Source organism: Triticum aestivum, chromosome 7A, assembly GCF_018294505.1.
Source record: "Triticum aestivum cultivar Chinese Spring chromosome 7A, IWGSC CS RefSeq v2.1, whole genome shotgun sequence".
NCBI lineage: Eukaryota > Viridiplantae > Streptophyta > Magnoliopsida > Poales > Poaceae > Triticum > Triticum aestivum.
In genome coordinates this window covers 444,162,689-444,172,805 of record NC_057812.1, presented here as the reverse complement: position 1 = coordinate 444,172,805, position 10,117 = coordinate 444,162,689, and the positions used below count along the sequence as shown (strand labels likewise).

General features: G+C 41.7%; 1 long non-coding RNA gene across 1 annotated transcript; it reads left to right on the top strand.

Moving 5' to 3' along the window:
- The first annotated feature begins 3,732 nt into the window (after positions 1–3,732).
- LOC123147464 (uncharacterized) lies at positions 3,733–8,978 on the top strand. Its single transcript, XR_006473208.1, has 2 exons — positions 3,733–5,703; positions 6,554–8,978. It is a non-coding gene; the product is annotated as an uncharacterized lncRNA (long non-coding RNA).
- Positions 8,979–10,117: the final 1,139 nt, after the last annotated feature.

Below are 10,117 nucleotides of genomic sequence, written 5' to 3'. Positions count from 1 at the left end.
ACATAATTAACATTTTTCGAATACATGATTAGCATTTCTTTAAATATGTTTTTTATGTCTACTTTTTACATAACTTCATACATTTTTATACATCAAGAGCATTATTTTATACATGTTTAACAATGTTTTATGCACGAATTTTATATATTCTCCTCCCCTCAAGAAATAAACTAATATATTCTCACATATCATTCTCGCAAGCAGAAGAAGCTAGCATTCTTTGCACCTGCCATGGGTCAAACATTTAAACACCGATTTTTTTTATTTCTTAAACACAGAGGAGAAGCACTTACTTTTGCTTGGCCAGCTTCGGCAATCCTCCCACTGTCCCATCTCCCCATTAGTATCCATCATCTTTAGTCCAATTTCCTCGCACTTCAAGCAAAAAAAATGCAGTGAGCGGAATGGATGCGGAAGAAAGGAAGGATGGAGAGTAGAACATAACCCTGGTGGCCGCCTGCCTGGTGAAGCACCGGAGCAGTGGAGGCCTGGTTCTATACAGTCGGTGTGGATGGCTCCAGTACATGAGATATGCCCGTGAGTGAGATACTTGAGGAAACTAAATCTTGTGCCATTATAACTGAAAATTTGGTTCCATGCAAAGCTCACTCACATTAAGCTCCTAAGGTTCTTGAGACAATTTCTGCTGTTAATTGCTTTCTATCAGTTTAGACATCCCTAAGAATAAGATGTTGGAGAAAATTGAACTCAAAAGAAATGTCTCGGACATGAAAGAATTTAGTTTCCTACATCTCTCAATTTCGAGCTAAACAAGTCATATGATTTTTCTTGAACATTTCAGATTTATGATTTATGTAAAAATTATGAACTATAAATAATGCCTTGGGGACTATAAATAATGCCGCTAGAACATTAATGACAATAACATTGTCGCAAATGATCTGAAGAGAAAATATAGACTCGCCAAATGGGATATTATTTGTCGACCGAAAGACCAAGGGGGTCTAGGTATCGAAAATCTTGAGGTGAAGAACAAATGTCTTCTCAGCAAATGGTTGTATAAGCTATCTGTTGAGATGGAGGCTACATGGGCACAAATTCTGCATAATAAGTACCTTCATTCCAAAACTTTATCTCAGGTGATAGTGAGGCCAATGGACTCGCCTTTTTGGAAAGGACTGATGGGAGTTAGATCAGTTTTTTTCAATCGGACAAAGTTTATTGTCGGTAACGGTACTTCTACGAGATTCTGGGAGGATACATGGCTCGGATGCCACTGTTGGGGAACGTAGTAATTTCAAAAAAATTCCTACGCACACGCAAGATCATGGTGATGCATAGCAACGAGAGGGGAGAGTATGTCTACGTACCCTCGTAGACCGAAAACGGAAGCGTTTATCAACGCGGTTGAGGTAGTCGTACACCTTCACGATCCGTCCCGATCAAGTACCGAACGTACGGCACCTCCGTGTTCAGCACACGTTCAGCTCGATGATGTCCTCGCCTTCTTGATCCAGCAAGAGGGGCGAAGTAGTAGATGAGTTCCGGCAGCACGGCGGCGTGGTGATGATGTTGCTGAAGAACAATCTCCGCAGGGCTTCGCCTAAGCACTACAAAAACTATTACGGAGGATAAACTAGAGGGGACGGGGTTGCCGGCACACGGCTTGGTGTTTCTTGATGTGTCTTGGGTGCTAGCCCTACCCCTCTATTTATATGTTGAGCCTTGGGGTCGAAACTTGGAGTAAAAGCCTCCACAAAGTCGGTTTCACCCGAAAGGCAAGAGTCCTTCTCGGACTCCAGGGCCAGACGCCAGGGTTCCCGGCGTCTGGACCCAGACGCCAGGGACCCTGACGTCTGGCCCCTGGACTCCGCAAAACTTCCTTTTTGCGCTTTACAAAAACCTTGTGGGCTTTCCCCTTTGGCCCAAATCAAGTGTTCTCGTACCCAAACATTTCGGAAAACATCCGGAACCCTTTCGGAGACCAAACACTATTATCCCATATATCAAACTTTATCTCCGGACCATTCCGGAGTTCCTCGTCATGTCCGTGATCTTATCCGGAACTCCTAACAACATTCGGTTACCAACATACATAACTCATAAATACTATATTGTCAACGAACGTTAAGCGTGCGGACCCTACGGGTTCGAGAACTATGTAGACATGACCGAGACACTTCTTTGGTCAATAACCAATAGCGGAACCTGGATGCCCATATTGGCTCCTACATATTCTACGAAGATCTTTATCGGTCGAACCGCATAACAGCATACGTTGTTCCCTTTGTCGAGATTCGATCGTCGGTATCTCAATACCTAGTTCAATCTCATTACCGGCAAGTCTCTTTACTCGTTCCGTAATGCATCATCCCGCAACTAACTCATTAGTTACATTGTTTGCAAGGCTTATAATGATGTGCATTACCGAGAGGGCCCAGAGATACCTCTCCGACAATCGGAGTGACAAATCCTAATCTCGATCTATGCCAACTCAACAAGTACCATCGGAGACACCTGTAGAGCACCTTTATAATCACCCAGTTATGTTGTGACGTTTGGTAGCACACAAAGTGTTCCTCCGGTAATTGGGAGTTGCATAATCTCATAGTCATAGGATCCTGTATAAGTCATGAAGAAAGCAATAGCAGTAAACTAAAACGATCAAGTTCTAAGCTAACAGAATGGCTCAAGTCAATCACATCATTCTCCTAATGATGTGATCTCGTTTATCAAATGACAACTCATGTCTATGGTTAGGAAACATAACCATCTTTGATCAACGAGCTAGTCAAGTAGAGGCATACTAGTGACACTATGTTTGTCTATGTATTCACACATGTATTATGTTTCCGGTTAATACAATTCTAGCATGAATAATAAACATTTATCATGAAATAAGGAAATAAATAATAACTTTATTATTGCCTCTAGGGCATATTTTCTCCAGTCTCCCAATTGCACTAGAGTCAAAAATCTAGATTACAAAGTAATGATTCTAACACTCATGGAGCCTTGGTGCTGATCATGTTTTGCTCATGAGAGAGGCTTAGTCAACGGGTCTGCAACATGTAGATCTGTATGTATCTTGCAAATCTCTATGTCTCTCACCTAGACTTGATCGCGGATGGAATTGAAGTGTCTCTTGATGTGTTTGGTTCTCTTGTGAAATCTGGATTCCTTTGCCAAGGCAATTGCACCAGTATTGTCACAAAAGATTTTCATTGGACCCGATGTACTAGGTATGACACCTAGATCGGATATGAACTCCTTCATCCAGACTCCTTCATTTGCTGCTTCCGAAGCAGCTATGTACTCCGCTTCACAAGTAGATCCCGCCATGACGCTTTGTTTAGAACTGCTCCAACTGAGAGCTCCACCGTTCAATATAAACACATATCAGGTTTGTGATTTAGAATCGTCCGGATTAGTGTCAAAGCTTGCATCGACGTAACCATTTACGACGAGCTCTTTGTCACCTCCATACACGAGAAACATATCCATAGTCCTTTTCAGGTATTTTAGGATGTTCTTGACCGCTGTCCAGTGACCCACTCCTAGATTACTTTGGTACCTCCCTGCTAAACTAATAGCAAGGCACACATCAGGTCTGGTACACAACATTGCATACATGATAGAGCCTATGGCTGAAGCATAGGGAACACTTTTCATTTTCTCTCTATCTTCTGCAGTGGTCGGGCATTGAGTCTTACTCAACTTCACACCTTGTAACACAGGCAAGAACCCTTTCTTAGATTGATCCATTTTGAACTTCTTCAAAACTTTATCAAGGTATGTGCTTTGTGAAAGTCCAATTAAGCGTCTTTATCTATCTCTATAGATCTTGATGCCCAATATATATATATAAGCAGCTTCACCGAGGTCTTTCATTGAAAAACTCTTATTCAAGTATTCTTTTATGCTATCCAGAAATTCTATATCATTTCCAATCAACAGTATGTCATCCACATATAATCTACTACCACTATAAAAGGAAGAGAGGTGCAGATCCAAACAATCACATCCATCCATCATCAAAATCTAATGGCTCCTAATCGTTTCGTGTTTAACGCTGCAAGCCACGGAATTAAGCCACGCCCACACTATCGATCGCTAATCCTACCCGCTGCTTCGAAAAACAAAAACCGCTCCGCACGCCACGCCCGCACCACACCTGCACCACGACCTCGCCCGCTCCACCTCCCAGCGGACGCCGATCCTCCCCCGTCGTCCGCCCCGTCCGCCGCCCGCCTATCCACTCGGCCTCCGCCGCCACCCGCCGCCCTAAATCCTCGCCCTCCTCCGCCACCGCCGCTCAGCTTGGCCTCCTCCTCCGCGCACGAGGAGGTGGAGGGTGAGCGCGGTGTCCCGGAAGGCGGCGAGGCGGAGGCGGGGGAGTAACGAGATGGCCGCCGGGTCCTGCTTCCTTGCGGTGCGGAGGGTTGAGGTGGAGGCCAGGTTCTGCTTCATTACGGTGCGCGCGGTCGAGGTGGAGGCGGAGACGGAAGGCGGCGAGGAGGGTCGAGGTGGCCGCCGGGTTCTGCTTCCTTGCGGCGCGCACGGTGACGCCGGCTGCTGCCCACCCCCACTCGCACTCCACAAACGCACGCCTCTCCCAATTCAGGCCATCCCCGAACAGCGACCACGACACCCCACCGCTGGCCCCTTCGCGACCACACTCCCCACGATGCCTGCCGGTTCTCCGCCGCCTCGCCTAGGCCATCTTGAAACCGCCGCAGTCGCAGCTACAGTCAGGTTACCACCACTTCCTATTCTTGGTTCTGATCTCTGTATGTCCTTAGCAGTATATATACAGTTGTGGTATACTTCAATGAACTGGGAGTTGCCCGTCTGTAGCTTCATAGGTGTTGACATCTGTTGCAATTCGTATCACATTGAACCAGTTTTATATTAGTGATCTAAATGCTCTTATATTACTCCCTCCGTCCCAAAATTCTTGTCTTACATTTGTCTAGATACAGATGTATCTAACACTAAAATGTAACTAGATACATCCGTATTTAGACAAATCTAAGACAAGAATTTTGGGACGGAGGGAGTAGTTTACAGAGGGAGTACCAGCTACCGATCCATCGCATTTTATCCACCATGTCATGCTTGCTCTCTATGTTATCTTCTGTTTTTGAATGAATTTCATTTTGCTTGCTGCAATAGCAGTAGACTGATCTGTCCTCAGTTTTGAGGTTAGGCTAATTTGAGTGAAATGCAGTTAAAAGCAAGAAGCAGTTTTAACCAGCGAAACTGAATATTATTCTCTGAAGAGACATGCCTTCTTGATTGACGAACAGGTTATCCATGTTCAGGTAAATGTCATGCGTCTTTTCTGAACATTGTGGTCGTGCTCCACAATTCAGATACTATTGTCAGTTATTGTAGTGGTATAGTGTTCATCTACTACTACCCTTGTAAAAGCATGAAGTTTAGATCTTTGTGTTGTGCTGAAATTCATGCATATCTCTTTATACTGGGTTATTTGATAAGTTGTGCTATTTATGTTGAAATAATATGAAATTATATGCAAAGCTCTAGAACTGCCTTGAGTAGGTGATAGTTAAGAAGAACATAGTATGTGATGGTCCAATGAGGAAGAAATATAAGTCGACAATGCTGCTGATGGGTGGCACTGATAGTCCCAACGCCTTTGCTCTTGGATCATTATTCAAGCTTATTTTTTCCTACAACAAGAAAGAGGATGCTGAAGGAGGTATTGCAACTAGAAAGGTATCTGGTTTACAACTTGATTCTGAACTTTTTTCAAACATGCATGGTTGTTTTATCCTCTGAAGACAATATAAAAGCTTTTGCCATGTTATTACTTTTTAAAGTTCCATAAACTGAATAATCTTTATAATGCACATAAGTATTTTCATATTGAAACTGTTCATCCATTGGTAAATTCTTTTCCTACTCTTCTGCATCTGAAATATTTCCAATTATCACGCTGAAAGGAAGACTTTTCTTGCTCTTCTACTGAATAAACAAGAGTGTCATAGTATGTAGCTCAATGATGCTTAGGTAGTGGTAATTATTTATTGGCATAGTGTTTGTCTGCTTCTCATCAATGAGCTCATCATGGATTTTTTTAAATGCCGAGGCATTTATTTTGTAGAGTTTGATGCTGTTATTGTTATCTAGCATCATATGATTTCATAGAATTTGACGGAAGCTATGTTGATCCCTTGCTTAAAGAATTTTTAGCAAGAAAGCAGATCCTATTTGTTTCTCATTAGTTATAGAAAAAACGAACAAGTGAACTCCAATTGCTATAATTCTTTTTTTTTTGCAAAAAAACTAAAATGTCATTAAGCACTGTGTAGTACTAACATATGACTGACTTATTAGTCACAAACCGTGTAGTGAAAAAGTTTGAACTATTTAGCTACCGGACAATCAGTTGGACTTCATGTCCATATGTGACCAAGTAGTTTTAGGCTGATAAGTATCACTAGAACCAGCCTGAAATTTGACCTCTCAGAACATAAAAAGCAGAAGCTTACTTCAGCAGCATGTGGTCAGTTCCCCTCACCGGCTACCATCTGTCTCAGAGTTTGGTTTTTTCGGGAGATTTCAGGATAGAAAGGCAGCTTTGGAGAGGGGTCGCAAAGATCAAGGCTATTGTGTCAAGTACTGTGCTCAAAACGTCCATCGGGTGCATCCATCTCGCCCCATTTCATCATCGATCACCAAGCGATTTACATCCACTGCGATCATGGATGACCCTGTGAGACATGCCGCCCTATTCTTCCAGATACAATGGGTCGATTAATACGGTATTTTGATATGCTAATCACGCTTCCGTTTCACTAAATTTCCAGAACAATACTACTTACCTTCTACTAATATTGTTCTGTCAACTGCAAAAATCAGAATTATCGCAACATTTTCGTGATCTGTATTCCAGCTTTTAGTATATGGTTTGTTTTAGAAGCAGATAAGTGCTGAAGGGTCGTATATAGGAATACTTGTTATGCACGTCTATCTACACTCTTCTCAGCCTAGAAATCATTATGTGCTTGCTGACTTGTTTTGCTCATATTGCCGCTGAAACTGTGAGCGGTCCTTGCATGTCTTGTGTATTCATTGAAAGCGTCTAAAATATGGAGTTGCAACATGGCTGCTAGCTGCTACTTTCATGTTAACAGAAGAAGGCCAAAGCTCTCATTTTCTAGATATGTCGAGTTTAAATATGAAGGATATTTTAAGAACGGAATTTTCAGCATCATATATCTATAGCAATTGTGTTCTAAAACGGAATTGTTGGCTCCTAATAATAGTGTACTGAATTCTCTCAAGTCCTTCCAGCTTTAGGGACTGCTCAATTGGATCTGCACAATCCAACAAAATAAATGTGCATAGTGTCTGCGACACTTTCTTCGGATCATCACGAAGGTAGTTGTAGGAGTAAAAAAGTACGTCATACTGTTTTTTCAGTACAAGCCAGAGACTGTTGAGAAAGAAAGGCTAGGACATGTAATACTTGTTTTTACAGTACTTGTGCAAAAAGTATGTCATACTGTTTTGTTCTAGATGATTTTGATGAATTTTACAACCTTCTTTTCAGTCGTATACCCCAAGAAAATTTGCTTTCATGGGGCTTATTTAATCCAAGAACTGTGAGTAGTAGCGAACCAGACATGAAAAGTTTCAGAGAACTACGAAAACTCCGGTCAGTTTTGTCAGGATCTTGTGACCCAATTCCAGGACTCTATTGGCTAAGGTAATTAATGATATATCTGTGTGATTTATCCTGTTAAAACTTTTAGTGTTCACTTAGGGGTGAGTGCAACTAGTAACTAAATTTAGACTACGAACTAGAGTAGGACAGTAAAATCAGGAGCAGGATGGAGAACACATGGGACATTGAGGACTAATGGTCAACACTTAAATCTTGCTTTACATTCAGTTCAGTTCCAAGTAGTCTGATACATAGATGGAGACGCGAGTGCTGATTTGGGGTTGATTTGGTAATTATATATTTTCCTTGATGACTGTCATTTTGTTGTCCTACATGTGCCATATGATATGCATAACAACTTGAGAGCACCTTTGCTGCTCTTGATGTGCTTCGTCATGCAGTTTTTTAAAGTGCACAAGCAAGCTTGCGAGTGATGACAACTACTATGACCTACAAACCTTGAATCAAGTTTTTTGGGGTTGAACATAGGGCACAGCGCGCTCTCCCATCTACCCAGTGAAGCGTATGAAAGAAAAAGCTACAATATACAAATCATCACCGTCATTCAGTTTGTCCAAAACTAAGAAAAGCTCTTTAAAAAAACTGGGAAAAGCTCACATGATGGAATGAGATGAGATTTCAATATCATGATTGTGTTTTATAATTTGAATGACCAAAGTAGATGATCCAGTCAGCCCGTGTTTGACAATATGAAGGGACAAGCTTGTTGATCCATTATCTGGCCAGGAAAATACAATAATTCGGAGGGCTTAGGTATGGATAATAGATCTGACCTACTCTAGCAAGGTGAGTGACTCAATTGCACATGTGCAAAATGGAAGTTTAAACTTACTTGAATCTCTTGTAGGGTTTGGGGGAGATTGTCAGCGAGCCACTGATGAAAGTCCTTTTGCAATGACAATGATAGAGAAGATTTGAAAGATCTCGCTTGGCGTGGGGTAACTTGTGTACTCCTGGATGGAGGCGCCGTCCGGTGGCAGTGGGGTGTGGCAGTTGCCACAGCTGGGCACAGCCGGGAGGCGTTGGTGTCACCATTGTGCTACATCACACATTTTTCTCGCGGCGATTGTGTTACTGTTGTTGTTATCAACAACCTACCATGACGGTCCGGGAGGTGATGAAAGTTAGCTGCAGAGGCTACACTCAGATATATGATCTTTGCGGTGAAGAAAAACATGAACAATAATGCAACTATCCCCTTTAATGGGATTATTCCATCATTGGTTATCTGATTTAATCAGAACAGGAATGCACCTGCTATGTGACTGACACAAAAATTATTGGAGGAAGTTTGCTCTCATGCTTACACAATTTTTTTATTCCTTTTCCACTATTCCTCACTGCAACCTCATGGTAGCACTATTGTTGCTCTGTAACCCGATATAGCTTTTTGATAATCTATTTATTTACTTGTATGAGCTTGAATTCTAATTCTTATTTCCATAGACCACAAGTTGTATGGGCTTATTTAACCTACTATCATGTACCCATTATTCAGTTATGTCTATTGCATTTTGTTTTTCATTAGGCTTGAAATTTTAGACCTGAAATTGATCTTCGTCAAAATTAGTTCAACTGAATGGAGCAAATATGTGATTAAGATATAACAATTCACCGATTTTACAGGGACAAGAAACCTTTTTTTGATTGTTGTTGTCATCTTCCCACACCTGCGGTAAGTACTAAAGTAGTATACTGAAATATGAGACATGTTTGCGAAGTGTCCTCTCCTTTTAGTGATTTACAGTGGTAGTATTATTGATCTCCCATGTAGTGTGCTGACCAATGAGCAACTCAAATACCTTTCCAGTAATTAAGTTGGGTAAAGAGAAAGCAGAGAACGGAATCTTGGTGAAGACATCTCAACACAGATGAGATAATGTTGCCCAAGCTGATTATTGCTTGGTTGTTATATCCCTTTTCAGTTGTATTTTTATGCATTATCGACTAGGAATAGAGAATATCTCACAATCAAATTTCAAGTGCCTGTACGAAACTCATAACATGGTTGGGCACTGTTATCCAAAACATATGTTACATTTTTCTCCATCATAATGCAACCTTTATTCGGATCATATTTTTTCTTACCAATTCTTTATTCATTTATATTACATTTATTTTCTGCTCATAGTATGTTTCTTGAGAAATCAATGGACCCTATGCCCACCATTGATCTAATCATGGTTTGTCGTTATTTACCTTTGCATGTGCAAGCAAGACGTGCATTGCACATGCAAGAGACCTCCCTATACTCTCAGTCTTAAGCTCGAATGGAAGATCGCGTACCTGGACCCATATGGCCATGACACCAAGGTCGACCTCTGCTGGGTCCCCCTTGCCGTCGAACTCGGCGAAGATGAGACCGTCACGCTTGAAATGCCAAGGTTGCGCCTTTAGCACAAATCGACGATCGCTTTCAGCAGCGAGATTGAGGATAAA